Source organism: Nelumbo lutea, chromosome 1 (genome assembly GCF_056320005.1).
Source record: "Nelumbo lutea isolate HS-2025 chromosome 1, American lotus-T2T, whole genome shotgun sequence".
NCBI classification, from domain to species: domain Eukaryota; kingdom Viridiplantae; phylum Streptophyta; class Magnoliopsida; order Proteales; family Nelumbonaceae; genus Nelumbo; species Nelumbo lutea.
The window spans coordinates 117,093,415-117,116,988 of NC_142684.1; positions in this window are offsets into that span (position 1 = coordinate 117,093,415).

Below are 23,574 nucleotides of genomic sequence, written 5' to 3' on the forward strand. Positions count from 1 at the left end.
CAAATAAATTTGCCTAAAATTTAATTAAAATGCCCCTAAAAATTTATATTTGGTGGCATTCATAAATGCCTCTGTAAAATGCTTTTAGCGCCAGTGTTTTAGAAGCAAGATTATGTGCCTCAATATCTCATTTTTGGAGGCACTTATCAGATGTACTTCTAATTATAAGTCAAGTGCCTTTATAACATTTAGAGGCAATCACCTGAGTGCCTCTAATTCTTTTTAGAGACATTTTTTCTGTCTTTAGAGGCATTTTTTATTGCCTCTATAGATGATTTTTCTAGTAGTGTTCTTTCATCCCAAGAAGGAAAAGCATTGTCAAATTATATTCTCCCTCTTGCTTAAGCCTTTAACTTGTAGACTAGAAAATGCTTTTAAGATGGAGTGATGGAAGCCTAGGGAGCGCTTTTTTTATATAGTGGCAACTCTGCTCCCATAGTTCTTTGTGTCCATATTTTTAGCATTGGCATACATTCTCTCACGTAAATAGAGGAACTGATGAAGTAACACCTGGTTCTAACAGGTAAGGAAATCTGGGTAGATGTGGAAAGGGAATACCAAATGGTGATGGTAAATATCAATAGCCTACATTGAATGACAATAGAGAGATGGAACTGTGGAAGCGCCTTCTATGGCTCTATTAGAACTCCCAGAATTTGAGGATTTTCTGAGAGCATCATATGCTAGAAACAAAACAAAAGCATGGTTTCAGGAAATTGACCACCGCAAGATTCTGCTTTTACTTCTTTAATCTTTAACTACATAATATATATCTCGAAATATACAATTCCCGATAGTGAATTATGCACATCGTATTTTTTATAAGATAGATGAAAGCCTTGGTGTGTCATATGCTTGCTGAGTTTTAAAGAATGCCAACTACCTTTCTCATCATGGCTTAACTCTTAGTCGATCTTGCACTTGGTACATAATTCCTGACCAAGTCTGATGAATGAATATGCCTATGGGTTTTTTCAAAAAAATAAAAGGAAAGAAAGAAAATTTTGAAAAATCAATGTTTTGACAGTTTATTGGTTGTCATTTCTTATAAATATTGTTTAGAAGTTTTAAGTATTAGATAGTGTATGCCCTTAGCTCCAATCAAAATGATGTATCTTATAACATTTAATATAAGTGAATAAAGTACATATTTGATTCATGTTATTGTGGTGTGTTTCTATGTAATACCCTTAAACTGGAAATATATGAGAATCGTGTTAGTTTACAATCTTCACAACTGTTGGATAGATCTGGGGAGATTTATCCTACCAATGCTGACACTGATGTACCGCCAAGTTGATTGGGGTGGCTTGTTTCATCTGCTAGGGTGAGACCTGAGGTACATGTAGTGTGAGTTTTCTTAAAACCCTGAACCGGACCAGAATTCCAGTATTGCCCTGAACCTTGGAGATTGATGGGCAAAACTGGAATGTTACATCCGACCCCTAGACTTGATTATGATACTGCACTAAATGTCGGATTGGGCTATCTTTGATATGCCAATCAGTAAGATCCTTATAGGGGTCAAAACCTGGGTATGTTGTGATAGTCTAAGAATTCATCTGATTGAGTGATCATAATGACAGGATCAGCCCCTTTGTCAGACAAAGGTAATGATTGGGGATGCACTTTCTCTGATGGTGACCAAAGCTGCCGGCAGTCGATTTCAATCGTTGAAATTTGTTTTTGCAAAATATATTTATATAAAGATATGTACATATATATTACGGTTTCAAAATATTTGCAAAAGATTTTAATTCCCGGGATCCATGTGAGTAGAGAGTGTAGCATTGTTCCTTGCAGCCGAGTGAGAGGTCCTTTCTTGTCGGGTAGTGTTTGATCATTATGGGCTGAGAGGTTAAGTATAAGACCATTGAGGGTAATACCTGATGGACTAATCTTGCATCTGCCCACAGTCCTTGGGTTTTATAAGGTAGCTTGGCCTAGGGACCACTTAGTGTAAGTGTTGGGCCCATTAGGAGCCCATGTGATGGGCTCAAGGGGTTCACTGTCTTTTCAGTGAATTCGGCCAGGCCTTGTAACAGAGGCTAGGCTAAGCCCATGTGACTGATGTGTAGATCAATGTTTGTGTCCCACGCCATACAAAAAAACCCAACTGGGTAGCAATTTGGAAGGTTAGTGAGCAAATGGACTTAATGGGCCTAAAATCCAATTCGAACTGGTTTAATTAGATTAATTAAAGAGGGGCGGATCTGGGATTTGGATCAGCAGATAGGATAAGGGATTATCCTTATCCACTTAGAGAGTTCATACCCAAATACAGATTTGGATTTGGAAACTCCTAATAAGATTAGGAGGGCTGATCTAATCTGCAGATAAGATAAGGGATTATCATTATCTCTTAAAGAGAGTCCAGATTCAAATAAGGATTTGAATTAGGAAACTCCTAATGGGATTAGGAGCTGATCTCTTTAAGGCTATAAAAGGACGAGAGGGCAAACCATTCAACAGACATTCAGATCCCATATCACAGAAAGAGAGAATATAGCTACAGTAAAATTGCGCCATCCTCTGCTCTTGCGCCCTCCTCCTACTGCCACCATTGCCAGTTCGTTCTCCACTGTAGGAGAGATCAAGAAGAGTTCTTGATATAAGTTTTTGGAGAAAAACTGATCTAAAGCCGTGCTCACATACCCTCAAACGAATTCTTGCTGAAGGATTCGGTTCTTGGGAAGAACCACCTGTCGATTCTGCTCCATCCTACACTGTGTCATCTTCAGTGGGAGTAGTCTTTGGACTTTCCTTGGGCGTAAACACCTTCATTGGGAGATATTATTTCTTCATATCAAGTACTTCCCTCTTCTACCTTTTGGTTTCAGATCTGGTTTGGTTCTTAGTTCAAGATTGATTCTTGAAAAATGCAGTTTTTCTAAAACAGGGAATATGATTCCCACATGGGAGAGAGAGAAACTTTTGAAATTTCGCCCTACCTTCCTGTAGGGTTCGGTTATCCATATGATGGATCTCTCATCCCTTTAGTAGTATCAGAGCCAGGTTCAAGACTTGAACCAAAAAATAGATCAGATCTGAACCTATGCAAATGGGCAGAAGGCGTTCTACCCGATTTGCGCAAATAATTGATTTTCTAAGAAATTGGTTCCCAGATTAAGGGTTGTTGATCTGAAATTAAATCTTTATGAATCTAAAATATATTTAGAATAGTTCTTTATATTTTTCTTGATTTATGGGTTGTTCATACGGTGGAGATCGAAATCTTTATCGGCGCAGCAAATCTGTGATTTGCAGTTCTTTTACTTTTGGTCTATAATTATTTATTTTTAATTTTCTAGACTGAATGTATATGATTTTGATTTGATGTAATATTAATAGAAAATTAGGGTTTTTTCTATTTATTTTATTTCAAGATCGAAGCTGGATGCGCAGGAGAAAGAGATTTCGCAGATTAGGATTTCGCTATCTGCGATTTGTAGTTTGTGAAACTGCAAACTGAGATCTAACAAATGTTTTGTAGGTATCAGATGTGCGAACAGCCCTGGTACTGATTTTTTATTGTCTTTAATCAGTAATTTAATTTCAGATCAATTTTTTGAATTAAAAATCAAACCCTAGACCCATTTGAACAAGATTGGACCAAACCAGTTGGACCGAATCTGTGGTTCGATGGGGGTTGTTCTCAGCCTTAATTTCCCACTCTTGGGTCAAGAGATTGATGTTTAATTGAAGACCTAATTCAGCCCACACCTGTAAAGCCTAGTTTTAAAGTGTTAAAACTGCTTAAGCCCATTAACTGCAGAAAATCTATATGGGCCGAACTGCTTAATGCTATTCAGCCCATATACCTAGATAATGTTATTTAGTAATATTATAGATCAAATTGGGCTTTAATAATGGGTATATCCCTACATGTGATGTTTGGATGTGTGATGTGCAACATTCATGGGCCATAAGTACTTGGCCCATGCAGATACGATAATGGCTCTTGCGCACACCATGGCTGAATGCACATCATTGCCATGGTGTCCTAAAGAGAAACCGTGTGAAACCCTAGCTATTTAGGGCCCACCTAAATATGGCTTTATGAAAGTCAGTGGGAGCCACTTTGGTTTGACCTAAATTACACTAGGGCATAACTTTTGTTCCCTCCTGAAATATGAGTGCATGTGATAGGGAGATTCATATGATGAACTCTCTAAAGTCCTTCCACCATTAGCATGAAGATGGGTCATTCAGTAATGAGGAAACACACCATAAAATTGGGCTATTCATTTGTTGTTGGATTTGTTGGAATGTTTCATAAGATGATAGGGGCATCATAGACCGATGTGGGAGGGGCCTATCCTAAAATGGAAGACTCTCTCACGGTACCTTGGTGTTCACGAATATGATAGGTGAACATTCACTGGACAGAAAGGTTTAACCTAAAATGGCAATGAACCTTGTCTGACAGAGGCCAAAGGGAAAGCTCATATGATGAGTGGATATGATCCTTCACAAAAAGGTGGTGGGGTTATGCAGCTGAAACATTTGGCTCCATGCACCCTATGTGACAGGATCAACCCCTTTGTCGGACAAAGGTAATGATCGGGGATGCACTCTCTCTTATGGAAACCAAAGTTGCCAGTAGCCGGTTTCAATCGTTGAAATTTGTTTTTGCAAAATATATTTATATAAAGATATACATATATATTACGGTTTCAAAATGTTTGCAAAAGGTTTTAATTCCCGAGATCCATGTGAGTAGAGAGTGCAACATTGTTCCTTGCAGCCGAGGGAGAGGTCCCCTCTTGTCAGGCAGTGTTTGATCATTATGGGCTGAGAGGCTAAGTGTAAGACCATTGAGGGTAATACCTCCTACTGGGCTAATCTTGCATATGCCTACAATCCTTGGGTTTTTATAAGGTGGCTTGACCCAAGGACCACTTAGTGTAAGTGTTGGGCCCATTAGGAGCCCATGTGATGGGCTTAAGGGGTTCACTGTCTTTTCAGTGAATTCGGCTAGGCCTTGTAACAGAGGTTAGGTTGAGCCCATGTGGCTGATGTATAGATCAATGTTTGGGTCCCACGCCATACAAGAAAACCCAACTGGGCAGCAGTTTGGAAGGTTAGTGAGCGCATGGACTTAATGGGCCTAAAGCGCAATTCAAACTGGTTTAATTAGATTAATTAAAGAGGGGCAGATCTAGGATTTGGATCAGCAGATAGGATAAGGGATTATCCTTATCCACTCAGAGAGTCCATATCCAAATACAATTTTGGATTTGGAAACTCCTAATAAGATTAAGATGGCTGATCTAATCTACAGATAAGATAAGGGATTATCCTTATCTCTTAAAGAGAGTCCATATTCAAATAATAAAAATAAAAAAAGATGGCCAAAAACCATTGAACGGATCAACGTGTCGACAGATCGAGTGCCCAAGTTAACGGGTCATTAACCGATTCAACAGTTTTTGGCCAAGGACCGGGATTGGGGTAAAACGGATTCGAGCGTGTGACTCATACGACTCGAAAATGCAACATTATGGCCATCGGTTTTTGGGTCGATAGTTTGACCATCTGATTCGAATGGATAGCCCATTCTAACAACAAAAATTAAAAAAAAAATTAAAAAAACAGCCAAAAACCATTGAACAGGTCAATGGTTCGACGATTCATCCGCCCGGGTCAATGGGTCATTAACTGATTCAACGGTTTTTGGCCAGGGACCGAGATTGGGGTAAAATGGAACTGGTTGCCTAGACAGTTCCCGAGCTAATGGCGGTTCGAAAACCATGGTTTTTTATGCTTTTGGATTTTCACTATTCAAAGGTTTCTTCTACTGTGGGCTTTATTCAAGCGTGTGCGGTATGTTCCTTTTTTTTCATTTTCTACTTTTTTTCTTTTTTTCTTTTTTTTTTGGGGGGGGGGGGGTCTTCTTTTTCTAGATCCTCCAAAACGGTCTAAGGTTTACCACCAGATTATTTCTTCCCTTTTGTTTTTTCTTTGGGTTTTCTTGTGCAATGTTTTTTTTTTCTTACAAGACAATTTCTTTGATTGCATGTATGTTTAGTTTCGTCTCAAAGCGGAACTTTGAACTTGATTTTCATATTTTTTTCCTTGGTTTTTCCAGTTTAATGGATTTACCACCAATTTCTTTTCTGTGTTTAAGTTCACTTTGGATTTATCTTTCAAGGTTTTGGAATCCCTTGCAATGTCCACCCTTCCCATGACTATAACTACAAAGTTATTTCATCTAATCATTGACATCTAGAAAAACAACCCAGGAACAAAACTGTTCTAGCCACCGGTTTCTAGGTCAAAGATTCGACCGTCCAGTTTGAATGGATGGCCCATTTTGACAACAAAATTTAAAAAATAAAAAAAATAATTAAAAATAAAAAATGGCCAAAATCGTTGAATGGGTCGACGGCCCGATCGCTCGACGGGTTGTTGACTAATTCAACGGTTTTTTGCCAGGGACTTGGTTTGGGGTAAAACGGAACCAGTTGCTAAATGGTTTCTAGGTCGAACAATCCTACCATCCGGGTCAACTGGGAGTTCGATGTGAAACAAAGGACAGCTATGAAGTAGAACTCAAGACTATTAAGTACTTATAATTGCACATTATTATATCTTTTAAGTCTTTATATGAGTTTCAAGACTTGAGTACTTATAATTGCAAATTTCTTATTAAGAAACTAATGAGGGCAGATTTGGCCCTCTAGTGACGTCACGACACATGGCATCTCAAAACAGTTGGATGACACTTCGGCACCACCTAGGCGATCACTTTCCTTAGTCAAAGATATGGAGTCTGACCTAGTGACCTACCACCACCGCCGACTTGGCGAAAACCTAGCTGGTGACCTCGTCCACAACTCTGAGCGGCTTGTAGCACCTCATCTAGGGCCGACCTGTGACACCTAATTAGTATAGTCGAAGTGACCTCGATGAGGAGCGACCACCCTTGAGGGCTTGCCGACCTGATTGAGGTTCAAGTGGCAACCTACGAGACATGCTCACCGACCAATTTGGCATGCATATCCCGACACTCCCGGATTTCTCAAAAGTTGGGCCCCATACCAAATGTTCCGGGGGAAACCAAACAAGACACGAATACTGGTCTACATGCATAAATACCTCCAAGGACTGGGCCAGTTAGGCATGTCTCCCCGGAGACCTTGGACACGATGCATGAAGCCCACGCCAAACAATGCCTATATAAGGGCATTAACCCGTGAAGGCCCAAGTACGTGTGATTTGTGCTTACTAGCTCTCTTGCATTCAAGTATTAGCTCGCTTACACAACTAGCCACTGATTAAGCATTGGAGTGACCATGCTAGGTTAGCCACCTCGGGGGCTCTGATCCTTTCTGTCTCGCAGTTCGACCAGCCAATTAGGCCATCGACGTCTGAGTTGCCATCCAGCTAGGAGCAACTAGATCGCGCACCATCAATTGGCACCGTCTGTGGGAACCGCAACAAAAAGCTAACTTCTCACCTTCAAAAAGTTGAATTCTCAATTTTGCTAAGTTTTCACCTTCTAATTCCTAGTTTTATCAAATCAATGACATTTGTTAGCAGTACCAACATCAAGAAGAAGAACCAATTACTGGGGGGCAAGAGCATTTGTGATAAAACTTGCGAACCCTCCTGTCACAATCAACAGCAAGCACGCCGAACTTGGCATTCCCAGTACCCTAGATAAATACGCCACTACCTCATGTGAACACCCCTCTCCCCACGGTAGAGCCATCAGTGGGTCCCGCCGAGATTGAAGCGTGGCAGTTTTATGAGTTGAAGCATGGATCACTAGATGTGGGCACGGGAAGAGCGGTTCGATGCATTCATACCAAAGAAAAATAAATAGCAATTGAACGACCTCGACAACCAACAGTCCAACGACAAGCACCTTGGAGTGAGGCTGCCCCCGCAATTCGAGACCTTGGTTCCCATGGGAGTTGACGGCCAACAAACTATGAAGAAGCCCCGATGATATCAACTCATTCTACATTTGTTCTCAACAATAGTTAGCTCAGACGAAGCCTCATCAGCTCTGTTTGTTAAGGTTGCCTCTATAGGTCAAGCCCTCTGTGGCTCCCACAGGAGTAGGCGGCCAACGGATTGCACAAACGCCCTTGCAGGTCGAGCCTTCTAAGGCTCCCGAGCGATCTGGCAACCTACAGTTAGTAGAGCTTCCCCCACAGGTCGAGCTCCCTATGGCTCCGGTATGAGTAGATGACCAACAAACTGATGTAGTGTAGTTGTGGCACCGAACTACCGGCCAATGAAGACAATAACATATGAGGGGAGCAAAACATGAACAGCTAGCCCGGGCAAGTTTTAGCGATCTGGCCTAGATTGTCTCCTAGGCCAAACTGTGAAGCCTCACTACCGATTAAGCTTTGTATGGCTTCTGTGAGAGTTGGAAGTGAAATGGATGTGGAACCGGCTTCACAGGTCGAACCCTTCGTGGTTCCCATGAGAGTAGGCGACCCGCAAACAGCAGAGCCACCTCCTCCAAGTGAACCTCCCATGACTCCGATAGGAGTAGGCGACCAGTGGTTCCAAGAGTAGGTGCAGTACACGTACGCCATGATCTCGCAAGCACCTACCTGGAGAACCCAGTCCCAAGTGACAACCTTTAAAGCTACAATAGAATGACTATCCACCTCGGTAACAACAGGAAGACCAACCTCAAAAGGTCGGCCGACCCATTTATATAGCTCGGAAGCACACTTGAATTGATCTCAAAGGGCGTCAGCCACCAAACAAAATGAAGGGAAGACTAGTTCGCTTTCAGCACCATTGCAGAATCGTCAATCTCTTCATAGTCGACCTCCACCTCTATTTCAAGCTCCACATTGACCTTGCTGGCTACTCTTTCGAGAACCATCTCGGTAGACATTGTGTTGTAGCCTACCTGGGTAGAGAGACCTGACAAGGCAGCCACGCAGTTAGAACCCCCTCTTAAGAACGGCATGATGAGCTTCACTCTTGAGGTACTTGGCTGGATTGCAGAACTCCTTGATGGTTGCATCCCAAGTAAGGTAGATGTCCCCAGGGTACCTTCTCCACCTCTCCTCGAACAGATGAATTTGCTCTCATGTTCTGATGATCAAGACGATGAGGTCATGCATAAGGCCGCATTCAACACTTCGACTCTTCCGACCAAGGGAGTAAAATGGACCAATGGCTACGAGCTCATCATATTAGTCACTCCGGGCCAAAGAAACAAGATACTCCCTTCACTGAGCTGATCTTAGCTTGGGAGTGGGGGGCAACTTATGAGGGCGGATTTGGCCCTCCAGTGACATCATGACACATGGCATCTCAGAACAGTTGGATGACACCTTGGCACTACCTAGGCAATGACTTGCCTTAGCCAAAGAGATGGAGTCTAACCTGGCAACCTACCACTACCGCCAACCTGGCAAAAACCTAGTTGATGACCTTGTCCACAACTCTGATCGGCTTGTAGCACCTCGTCCAGGGCCAACCTATGGCACCTCGTTAGTATAGTCAAAGTGACCTCAATGAGGAGCGACCTCCCTTGAGGGCTTGCCGACCTGATTGAGGTCCAGGTGGCAACCTACGAGACGTGCTGACCAACCAATTTGGCATGCATATCCCGACACTCCCGGGTTTCTCAAAAGTTGGCCCCTGTACCAAATGTTCCGGAGGAAACCGAACAAGGAGTGAGGACTAGTCTACATTCACGGCTACCTTCGAGGACATCGGGCCAGTTAGGCACGTCTCCCCGAGACCTCAGACACGATGCGTGAAGCCCATGCCAAACAACACCTATATAAGGGCATTAACCCCTGAAGACCTTGGTACACACGATTTTGTGCTTACTAGCTCTCTTGCATTCAAGTATTAGCTCGCTTACACAACTACCCATTGACTTAAGTATCAAAGTGACCACACCAGGTTAGCCACCCCAGGTTCTCAAATCTTTTCTATCTCGCAGTTAGGCCACCAATGTCCAAGTTGCCATCCAACTAGGAGCGACTAGATCATGCACCATCAGAAACCATTGTCTTTTTTAATATAGCAAATAGTAATGTTATAATTCCAATCCAACCCGTGCAAAGCAGGGGCCCCTCTACTACCTATAACTAATTAATTTTCAGCACAAAGTATAGGTGGGCCTATGCTTGTCCACACTTAGGGGTGTAAATGGATTAAATCATGATCCGTATTGATCTGAGATCTAATTCTATTTGGTCGATTGTTTAGATCCTCGGATCGGATAATAGGATCTCATCAAAAATCGATTTGAATTCAAATCACCCCATCCAATCCGATATATATATTATATATACATAAATATATATAATACATATATATGTGTTATTTATATATTTTTATAAATTTGTTATATTATTTATTTTTTATAAAAAATTATGTAGATATGATGAAAATAATTAAAAAATACTTATATTTTTTGCTTGTACTTTATTTCAATTAGTATATTTTATTTTTCATTTAATAATTTATTAATTGTAAAGAAAATAAGTCAAATCAAATCTGATCTGATGATCCGACTTACTGATAGGATTCGAATTCAAATTGAGTCCTATCAAATCTGATCGGATCTTTGGATCAGATCGGATCTGACATGAATAGTGCTAGATCGGATTTGAATATACCTTGGTTCTAGGAATGGCAATGGGGTTGGTTTGGGGTAGGGCACTCCCTCCCTATCCCCAGTGGCGAGGGGGGCTTGGGGCGGGGCATCCACTCCCCGACAAGGACGGGGAATCCCCAGATTTTCCCTGCTCCTAGGGAACTACCTAAAAATTATAGAGTATAAATCTAAGTGCTTCTCACACCAACCTCACAGCATGTATAAGCTACATATCAGGAACATCTCACATACTTGTATATTATTATTCGTGGGAGATGTTCCCAATACACTGTGGGATGTGGCTATAAGGTCGGTGTGAGGAACGGTAGTGAGGAACATATACCAATTCATGTTTTTAATATTACTTGTAAAAGTGTACGTGTGTTGCACATGGCAATATCAAATGATGATGATGATAATAGTTAGCAACCAAATAAGCCTATTGGTTGAATCATTAACCTATTTAGCCAAGAAAATGGACTATGACTAAAACATTAATTCATTTTTTTCTTTGTATTTTAGCCATTTCTTTCTTTACTAACAATAATTCTTATTTTTCAAGCATATTATCGTTTAATATGAAGAATATATAATACTAATGCATGTTCAAGTTTTTCTATAAAACTTATAAAAAAATCTATATTTTTATTTTTTATCATTTAATTTATGAGATAATAAAAATCACTTATTTACCAAGAAAAAATGCAATCCCAATATATTGTTTGAATATTGGTTTTTAACATTGTGGTCAAATCAATTATATATATATATATATTTGTTATTTATTATAAATATGTTATTTATTATTGCATTTTTGTAAATTTTTTATATGATGAAAATAGTTGGAAAATTACTTATATTTTTTGTTTTTCTTTCTTTCAATTATTATATTTTATTTTTCTTTTAATAATTTATTATTTTTTTAATTAAATCGGGGTGTATTAGATTCGGATATCCAACATATTGATCGGATTCAAATTTGAATCAATATTTATGAGATCCAATCAGATATTTGGATCGAATCAAATTCAAATATACCCTAATTCAAATCCGATATGATCTATTTGCATCCCTATCAAACCACTTGGCTACAATGACCTAGCTAATTAAATCATTGAACCATTTGACATGGTTAGTGGGGTCATGTGTTAGACATTATTGCTCATTATTTTTTATCCTAACTTTTATCATTAATTAAAATAGTTCTCATTAATCACATTTTTTTATATGATGAATATATAATACTATAGAACGTACCCAAAATTATTTACAAAATTTTACATTTTCTATAATTCTATGTATTTTATTATTTAATAATAACATCATGTGTTTATCCATTTAACATGGATAGTTGAACCACTAACCCACCACTTTGGTGGAAAAACCATTTATTCTTTTTCGATTGATTTTAAATCATGTATTACATTTTCATCATCAATAAAATTAATTCTTATTTCTGCATTTATTTTTGCACGTGGCAGTACCAAATGATGATTGATGGAGCGGTCTTAACTGTCAACGATTTCGCCTCTGAGCTGGAGCGACGGGGAGCCTGAAACAGAAAAGATGAGGGAACTCCGGGGGGAACCCGGTGAGATAACTCCGAAGCTCAAGTTAGTAATCTCTCAAAGGCAAAGTATAGACTAGATGGCGCAAAGTTCACATACCTTGTTGTTGGGGGTAGGGGGCCTTTTATAATCACTTCGCACACTCGCTCCAAAGCCCTTGTCAGGTTGGGTATGATTACCCTTGCATCTGTCAGTTCGGGTGTCGTCCTTTCTGCTGGGACAGAACCGTAACTGCCTTTTGTCGGAACTGTCTCTCTAATTGGAGATGACGGTGTCAGGAGGCGGTGGCAGGTGGCCGTTTGGAGTGCGGCCGTCAAGCGTCAAATCCCAAGTCAGTCGAGCGCGCCGCCCTTGGGTATGGACTTCCTCGGTGTCAGGCATAGTACGGTTTGTTTGGTTTTGGTGTCCTGAGGGCGGTGTGGTGGAGTGGTGAGCGAGGTGAAGTTTTGAGTTCGGAGGTATGTCCTGTATTGCTATAGGGCAGGTCAGTTCGGCGAGGTGTATCCCAAACTGTTATAAGGCAGGCCAGTTCGACGAGGTTTGTCCCGAACTATTACATGCAGGCCAGTTCGGATTACTGTCTGGTTTGGGGCCAAGGGTGAGTTTGGGCCCCTAGTAGGTAGTTCGGACCACTGGTTTCTCCCCTTGGTGCTCGCGCCTTAGGCGTGCTTTTGTGCCAAGCTGTTGCCTTTGCCACGTATTGCATAACTGTGAGATCAGGCCAAATCTTCCTTCATCAATGATGATGTTGATAATTAGTAATCAAAGGACCTTAATGGTTGAACCATTAACCTATTTAACCAGGAAAATGGACCATGATTAAGATATTAATTAATTTTTTCTTTGTATTTTAACCATTTCTATCTTTACTAACAATAATTCTTATTTCTTTAAACATATTTTTGTTTAATATGAAGAATATATAATATTAATGTACGATCACTTTTTTATAAAATTTATAAAAAAAATTATATTTATATTTTTTATTATTACTAGTAAGAGTGCACGTCAGCTGTACGTGGGAAGTTATGATGATAAAGATTAAAGTATAAAAAAATAAAAGGAAGTAGCTTCGGAGGTCCAACCATTGGAGTAAGAGAGATCTTTAATAATGTTTTGTGGCAAATAAGGATATTTTCAAATAAACAAAAATAGATGTTAACTAATATATACATGATTGAACAAATGATCTGCTTTTTACAAAATAAAATAATGGGAAATGGTAGAAGGGTCCAGTTTTGGAAGAATGACTGGTGTAAAGAAGGCCCCATAATGAAAAAGCAACAGGTACTGAATACTTGGAAAGACAGAATGAACAAAGCACTTGTAACCCCCAGTTCAAGAGAAATTTAAATGATTGGGAGGTATCATCCCTATCAAATTATTCTAGCTATTGTATGACTCAATCATACTAAAGCTTGTGAGTATTTCACTTCAATTAACAAACCGATCACTGGGTCACTGGTTCAACCATCTGAGTGGGTCCAACTCTTACGACTCTAAAAAACCATTCATCAATTTCAATGTAGTCCACTGATCATTGTTAACATGCCACCCGTCCGAAACTTGTTTCATGCATTGGAATGAATCCCTCTGTATTTCAATCACCTTTCCCCAGTGTAGAATTCACAAGTTGCTAAAAGGTTTTGTAATGTCTAGAAATTCATAAACATCTAGTCAGCCGCCCCTCCTTGGACAGGGACACAATTAATCAAGAGAACTTTTAAGCTTAGGTTTTGACTACAATCTTCATATTGTTAACGTGTTTTCTTGAACAAAGTATACAATATTGTTTCTAGAAAACAACAATATTGTTTCTAATATAGTAGATTAGATCTTGTATAAGAATTTCTAGAAAACAAAGTAAAAATTATCCAATTTATGTATCAAGATCCTTATGCTACAATATTGTTTAGTAGTCATTTCGAAATTGGGCAGCAGAAATTCAAATTAATTGAATACAGTTCTAGGTGGGCACAATCAACATTGAACATCCATAGAAATTAGCTAAATAAATACTTTAATTTTCTATCAAAATTCAGTCTCCGTTAATGGTTTGTCGATTGACATTTAGGCCTCGTTTGATTCGCATGAAGAGAGATCTGGAATCGGAATTGGAATGGGCTATTTTAATTCCAACTGTTTGGTTGGGTGAAATCGGAATCCCATTCCCATTACTGCTGAAATGGCATTTCACTATTTAAGGGAATGATCATTCCCTACCTTTCCCTTGGGAAGGAAATCCTATTCCTGCTGATTTTAATTTTCATTCCCATTCCTGTTTGAACCAAAATAGACCATGAGAATGAACCATTCCAATTACAATTTCAGAGGATTTCGATTCTGATTCCAATTTTGAACCAAATGGACCCTAGAGAAATGTTGAAGGGTTCATTGTAGAGACCGAAGAAGAGTCAAACCTGCAAGAGAGAGATGAGAGACTGCTGTACGAAGAGATGAACAGGAAAAAGGACTATGGAGTTGGGAATTCGAAGCTCGAAAACCGTGGCAGAAAACAATACAGAGTGCAATTCTGTGTTGTGAGCCTAGAAGTGAATCTAACTCCAAACCTTGTGATTAAATAGAGACTTATGTTCTCAGGTTCAGCTGTTCTATTTCTTCTACTTTCAGCGAAATTTCCCCACTCTACTCCATCGATGTTGGTTGTGCACACCTAGAACTGTATTCAATTTGATGTAGCGTGATCTGACTTCTCCCTGTTGGAGGGTGATCTGGCTTCCAATTGGATGGCAAGCTAAGTGAATATGCAAGAAAGGATCAGAGAACCCAGGGTGGCTAATCCGGCGAGGTCGCTTCGATGCTTAAGTTAGTAATATGATGCGAGCTGAAGAGCTTTGAGAGCTTAGAGAGTTAGAGAGCTAGAGAGCAGAAAAATCATGCGTACCTTGCGCCAGTAGGGTTGGCGCCTTTATATATTGAAGTTGTCGTGGGGCACATGAAAGAGCTCCGGGATATTCGGGGTGTAGAGATAGAGTTCGCTCCACTTCCGAAGGATTAGTACAGGTAAGGCTTATCTCGTTCCACTTCCAATTTTGGCGGAGTCAAGGTAAGTCCTCATCGCAATCCCGATAAAGGTCGGGATCTGTTAGCTCATCGTGGTCCTGAGAGATTCGAGATCCGTTGAAGAGACCTCTGGGGTTTGTTATGTGGGAGTTAGTTCATGCCGATTTGAGTTGTTGGTCCCGAGCCAGTACTTCGGTCTTTTAATTCCGAACTGGATTGAATATCGAGGCACCTCAATGCCGAGGTGAGACTAGTGCCGAGGTGGCCTTGCACCGAGGTGAGCTTTAAGCATAGGCGGTCCTGCACCAAGGTGACTGAATACTCGAGCTCAACTATTGCAAACTAGGCATGTCAAGCTGAACTGTCATCTATTGGTCAAGTCGTGTCCATGTGACCCCTTTTTGCTAGGTCGGGCCAAATCACCATTCATCACAATTAATTCGAATAGACACAAAGATTGAACCCAACAACAAAATGAATCGAAATGCAATAAATAATGACTTACAGTTACTCAAACCAAACATTTAGCTTCATGTTCTTCAATTTGAATGGGCTTAGTTTCTGCAATTCAGATATAGATAGAGAGATAGCATGAATCAGATAAAGTAGAGTGATAGGATACGAACTGAATCTTCTGATATTTATATGCGTTCCAAGCTTCCTTATTTTAATCAGTTAACGCATGATCAAATCCACCTTCCCGGCCTTGGCTTGGCTCATGAACGATAATCTATATTAATGAAACTTGTTTAGTCGTCCATCTAAGTAGGTTAAGCATGAGAGAAAAGTTAGTGGGAGATAGAACAGGAGCAGTTGTTGTTCAGTTGTCCGTCTAAGTAGATTGAAGCATGAGAAAAAAGATAGTGGGAGACAAAAGGGAGAGTTTGTGGGAGTGAGTTTGATTGTTTGTTAGTTTCTACCATAATAGGAATAAATTACATATATACCCTCTATATGCCCTTTGTATCCATTGAAAATTTCAGAAAATTGAGTTATTCGCTCTTTTATTAATAATATAGATTTAATTTATGAGATAATAAAAACTACTTATGTTTTTGTAACATATATGGTACTTATTATTTATTTATAAATATGTTATTTATATTGCATTTTTATAAATTATTATATTTTTCTTTTTCTTTTAACATCTTGATCGGATTCGGATTCGAATCAATATTTATGAGACCCGAACGAATCTTTGGATCATATCATATTTGAATATACCCTACTTTAAATCTGATATGATCTATTCACATCCCTACCAAACCACTTGCCTATGATGACCTAGCTAATTAAATTATTGAACCATTTGACATGATTAGTCGGGTTATGTGTTAGACATTAATCCTCTTTATTTTTTTATCATAATTTTTATCCTATTTCTATCATTAATGAAAATAATTCTCATTAATCACACATTTTTATATGATGAATATATAATATTGTAGAATGTACTCAAAATTATTAACAAATTTCTATATTTTCTAAAATTTTATGTATTTTATTATTTAATAATAACATCCATTTGGCATGGATAGTTTAACCACTAACCCATCACTTGGATGGAAAAACCATTTTGCTTTTTGGGTTGATTTTAAATCATGTATTCCATTTTCATCATCGATAAAACTAATTCTTATTTTTACATTTATTTTTGTTTAATATGGTAAATATATAACAATAGAATTGTATCAAAATGCTTTATACAAAGCTTATATTTTTCTTTGAGTTTATGCATGTATGTATGTATGTATGTACGTATGTATGTATTTAATATTCATTACTTAGTTATGACATCATATATTAGCCCATTTGACCCGGAATGTTAGACCATTGACATACCTACCATCTAGATATGGTAATGGTTTCATTTTCAAATTGGTTTTAAATTTTGCGTTTCATTTATATCATTGCTAAAATAATTATTATTTATCATACTTACTTTTGTTTATATTATTAGTATATAATATTATAGATGTGCCCAAAATAGTTTCATATTTTTTTGTACTATTATATTTAAAAAAAAAATTAATTATAGATCATGGGTTAACCTATTTGACCTGAAAGGTTGAACCACCAATCCACCCCCTATATAGGAAGATGGTTTAATTTTCCATCGATTTTAAGTTGTACATTTGATGTCCATCATTGATAAAATTATGTATATTTTATCATAGTTATTTTTTAATATGACAAATATATAATAGTAGAAATGTGTCCAATTTTTTTCAAAATTTTTTCTATATTTTTATATTTCTTATATTTCTAAATTTGTATTATTTATTTATGGCATCATGAAATTATCCATTTGAACCAAATGGTTGAAGTACTTACCCACAACTTAGATGGAAAATATGATTTCAATGCTAGGTTTATTTTAAAAATATAAAATTTCATTCTATTAATAATTATTGTGTATGGATTTATTAGTGGAATTTAATGATGATAAACAAAAGTATTTTTTATATTTCTAAATTTGTATTATTTATTTATGACATCATGAAATTATCCATTTGACCCAAATGGTTGAACTACTTACCCACCACCTAGATAAAAAATATGATTTCATTTCTATGTTTATTTTAAAAATACAAAATTTCATTCTATTAATAATTATTGTGTATAGATTTATTAGTGAAAAAAAAAGTGTATGGATTTATTAGTGGAATTTAATGATGATAAACAAAAGTATAAATGTTGAATTCAATGAGAGAGAATGTGATTTATTTAATGACTTAAATGTGAGACTTAATGAGAGGTAATTGAATGTACCTAATGGTATTCTTTTAATTACATTTTTTGTTCTTTCAATGGAGATGAACTAAATTCAAGAGGAGGGGTATTTCAGTAAAGAAAAATCCCAGAAGCGAATACCTCCTCATTCACACTTTTATAAATAGTATAGATATATGTTTTTTATGTCTATGATGCCATAAGGTATGATACCAAAAGAGCTTTAACTGATCATACCCTCTCATGAATTTTAATGAATACCACTTAATTGATGACATATGAAAGAACCTTTGAATAGCTTCCAAAGGGGAAAATGAGATAAAGTAGATTAAGATGGTTTGGTCATATGCATGTTCAAAGAAGTGATGGATAATGTTGAAGAGGGTAGAGAGCAAGGGGCAAATTGAGAAGGACCTATGTGGAAGTACAAAAAAAGTGATATAAGTGCCTATAATCTAACAATGAATATAACATTGAATAAAATTGAATGGGGTGAAAGAAGATCCATGTAGCTGATCCCATATAATTCAAACAAGGCTCTTAGGTGATGATGATAACAACCTAATTGGTTATCAATTTTATGATATTAGCTACACTATGAATTGATTATTTATCTTTATTATATGAGCTCAAGTAAGAGCATTTAAAGTTTATTATCATTATCTTATCACTATCATTAGAATTTGCCACATGCAAAGCATGTGCACATTTACGAGTAACTCTAAAAGAAGGGAATTTTAAACGTTCTATGAAGATTTTACTAGTTGTGAGCATCAGTCAGGATCAAATCCCTTTGGTTAAGTTCCAACCAATCTTGTCAAGATCAATTCTAATGTTTATTCATGGAACTTGTTCTTTAAAGATTGATTTATAATAATAATAATAATAATAATAATAATAATAATAATAATAATAATAATAATAATAATAATAATAACAATACTAATAATAATAATAATAATTCAAAGCCTATACTCCCTTTACTAACTAAATTGATTAATTTACATAATTAAATATGCATATTATCATAACATATTAATATATAGTTCAAAATATATCACTATAATTTAACTTTTGTAAATATCACATTTTACATTACTTATTATAAATATTCAAATATTAAATTAAAGAAAAATTATCAAATCACTTAGTGGCACAATGGTCAAGTGAGATCGTGGACCTTATAACCAAACCATGAGTGCAGGGGCCTAAATCTTCTCATCCTCAAAGTATCTTTGGGATTTATTTCAAGAGAAGTTTAGTTCGAAGGCCGGTTCTGCAAAGGGCAACCAAGGCTACTTCTCTAGGTTATAATTCAGTTAGGGTAAACCCCTAAACCCTAGAACTAACCTAGGTGAGGGTCAGCTCCAAGAATTTGGAACTAGACCCAACCCAATAACAAATCAATTTAAGGCCGGTTTAAGGATGACTCCATTCAGTTATGGGTAAAACATTCCCATTTGCTCACCCTTAATTTTGAACAATACTTAGACAGTTTTTGTATGCCCTTAGTTTCAATCCGATTTGATGTACTTTTGATATTTATTATAAATAAATAAAGTGCATGTTTGATTCATGTTGTTTGGTATAATTCTATGTAAGACCATAAAAATGAACACTTAATGAAACACGTGTTAGTTTTAAATGTTCACAGCAATTGGATAAGTCTGGGGAGATTTATCTTGCCAAGGCTGATACTGGTGTGCCGCCAAGTGTTGGGATGGCCTGTCTTGGCCACCAAGGTGAGACCCAAGGCACATGCAGTATGGGATTACTCGAATCCTTGAACCGAACCAGATTTCTAGTGTTGCCCTGGACCTTGGAGACAGATGGGCAAAACTGGAAAGTTACACCTGACCCCTAGACTCGATTATGACATTTCACTAGGTGTTGGATCGGACTGTCTTTGATATGCCAATCAGTGAGATCCTTAGTGGGGATCAAAACCTGGGTATGTTGGGACAGTTTGAGCATTCATCTGAGTGGGTGATCATAGTGACAGGATAAGCCCCTTTGTCGGACAAAGGTAATGATCGAAAAAGCACTCTCTCTAATGGAAACCAAACTGCCGGCAGTTGATTTCAATCGTTGGAATTATGTTTTGCAAAATTAATATACATATATATATATTTGTACCATTTCAAAATATTTGCAAATGGTTTTAATTCCCGGGATCCATGTGAGTAGAGAGTGCGGCATTGTTCCTTGCAACCAAGGGAGAGGTCCTCTCTTGTCGGGTAGTGCTTGATCATTAAGGGCTGAGAGGTTAAGTGTAAGACCATTTAGGATAGTACCTGATGGGCTAATCTTGCACCTGCCCACAGTCCCTAGGATTTTATAAGATGGCTTGGCCCAGGGACCACTTACTATAAGTGTTGGGCCCATAGGGTCCATGTGATGGGCTCAGGGGTTTATTGAGTTTTTCAGTGAATTCGGCTGGGATGAACCCATGTGGCTGGTGTGTAGATCAATGCTTGGGTCCCACGCCATACAAAGAATCCCAACTAGGCAGCAGATTAGAAACTAGTTAAGCACTGAACACTTAATGGGCCAAAAGCCCATTTTCGAGTTGGATTGATGTGATCACCCATCTATGGGGCGAATCTGGGATTAAAGTTAGCAAAAAGATTGGGCCTTTAACCTCATCCATTATGGGAGACCAAATTCAAATCAGATTTGAATCTAGTAACCTCCTGATAAGATCAGGATTAAGCTAACTTAATCTGCAGATAGGATTAAGAACATCCCCTACCCAAATACTGATTTGGATAGGGATAACTCCTAATTAGGAGGTTTCTTAATCAAGAAGAAAAGAGGAGAAACCCTATGAGTGAAAAATAATCAGATTTCGAACCTAGGGTTGTGTGCAAGAAATCATCCTGCGAACTGAGATTGGATCTCATACACACTCCAGAGAGAAGAGAAGCAATTCATCCATCTTCGTCCCAGGAGTTCTCCTCCAGTCGCCATCATTCTTTTTAGCAAGATTCGATCTTTGAAGAAGAAAGAAATCAAGAAATCAATTCTTGACATCAGTCTTGTAGAAAAGACTGAAAAAGATTTGGTGCTCAGAGTTTCCAGAGGATTTTTGAGAAGGATCCAGTGTGTAGGACGCATTCTGCTGGTTCCGTTCCACATACAGTTGTATCATCTTCAGTAGGAGTGGATCTTGGTGTCCTCTTTGGGCGTGAACACCAACTTTGGGAGATACTACTTCTCTGGATCAAGTATAATTCCTCCCTTCCCTTTTTGGTTCAGATCTGGTTCGACTATGGTTCAAGTAGGATCATTGAATATTGCATTCTAAATTTAGGGAATACGATTCCCAGTTGGGAAAATGTAGGAAAATTTTTGAAATTCACCCACCCATTCCGCAATCTTTATGGTGTCCATTAGATGGATCCTACCATTCTTTCAGTGGTATCAGAGCCACAGGTTCGAAATCTTGAACCAAAAGAAAATCATATATGAACCTGTGCAAATGGACAGAAGATGTTCTACCAAGATTTGCGCAGATTATTTTCTTTATTTCAAGAACTGTTTCTTGTTAAGGGCGATTGATCTGAAATTAATTTCTATTAAATCAAAATTTTATTTAGAATTGTTCTTCATTTATTTTGTTTTAATGGACTGTTCGAACCTAGAGATCGTAGTGCAGATTTGGCACAGATGGTCTGCACACCCTTTTTTTATTATTATTCTTTCAACTCGGTTTGTAAATAATTTTTTTTTTATTTTCTAGACTGAATGTATAGGATTTGATCAAGAATGTAATTAATTAATAGAAATTGGAGTTTTGCTCCTTTTTTTTTCTTGATTGAAGAAGATTGAAGAAGAAGGCGGCGCTAGAGATTTGCAGATGGAGAAATCATTTTTTGCGATTTGCAGTTTGTGAAACTGCAAACCTAGTGATTAACCTCTGTTTTGCAGGTGGTGCGAACAGTTCATATTTGATTTGTGATTGTTTAAAATTGAAATTATTAATTTCAGATCTTTCATGAATTAACTCTTGAATTGAAAATCAGTTTTGGACAATTTCATACTAGATTGGACCAAAACTGTTTGGACCGAATCTAGGGTTCGAAGGGGACTATTTTCAGTCCAATTTTGTCACACTTGCTGTTCCAAATCTGATGTTCAATTATAGGGATTAATTCGGCCCACCTGTAAAGCCCATATTTAAAAGGTTAAAACTGCAAAAGCCCACTCTTGTGAGAAAAGCTATATGGGCCAAACTGCTAACTACGATTTCGCCCATATACCTAGTCGACATTAATTGTTAATGTTATGGATTTTAAATGGGTTGTTCAATGGGCTTTACAACAGTTAATTGATTGGATCAATTCTTCCTTTACATGTGATGTTTGGATGTTTGATGTGCTGCGACGATGGGCCATAAGCACTTGGCCCATGATGACTCGTTAGTGGCTCTTACACACACCATGGCTGAATGCACATCATTGCCATGATGTCCCTTAAGGTCATTGGATGACCCCTCCTTACATGGTGGGCCCCACAACCCTGGAAATGGATGCATACGGAAACCCTAGCCGATTAAGGCCCAATAGAAATCTAACTTTATGAAAGTCAGTGGGAGCCACTCTGGTTTGACCTAAAATTAGAACTAGGGCGTAGTTTTGTTCCCTCCAGCAAACATGAGTGCATGTGATAAGGAAATCAATATGATGGACTCTCTAAAGGCCTTCCGTCATTAGCACAATGATGGGTCCTTCAGTAATGAGGAAACGCACCATAAAATTGGGCTATCCATTTGCTGTTAGACCTGTCAGAGTGTTTCATAAGATGATAGGGGCGTCATAGACCGATGTGGGAGGGGCTTCACCAAAAAATGGAAACTCTATCACGGTACCTTGGGAGAAGGTAGGAAAATTGTATTCTAAATTTAGGGAATACGATTCCCAATTAGGAGAATGTAGGAAATTTTTTGAAATTCACCCACCCATTCCTCAATCTTTATGGCGTCCATTAGATGGATCCTACCATTCTTTCAGTGGTATCAGAGCCACAGGTTTGAAATCTTGAACCAAAAGAAAATCATATCTGAACCTGCGCAGATGGACAGAAGATGTTCTACCAAGATTTACGCAGATTATTTTCTTTATTTCAAGAACTGTTTCTTGTTAAGGGCGATTGATCTGAAATTAATTTCTGTTAAATCAAAAATTTATTTAGAATTGTTCTTCATTTATTTTGTATTAATGGACTGTTCGAACCTAGAGATCGTAGTGCAGATTTGGCGCAGATGGTCTGCGCACCCTTTTTTATTATTATTCTTTCAACTCGGTCTGTAAATAATTTTTTTTTTTATTTTCTAGACTGAATGTATAGGATTTGATCAAGAATGTAATTAATTAATAGAAATTGGATTTTTGCTCCTTTTTTTTCTTGATTGAAGAAGATTGAAGAAGAAGGCGGCACTAGAGATTTGCAGATGGAGAAATCATTTTCTGCGATTTGCAGTTTGTGAAACTGCAAACCTAGTGATTAACCTCTGTTTTGCAGGTGGTGCGAACAGTCCATATTTGATTTGTGATTGTTTAAAATTGAAATTATTAATTTCAGATCTTTCATGAATTAACTCTTGAATTGAAAATCAGTTTTGGACAATTTCATACTAGATTGGACCAAAACTGT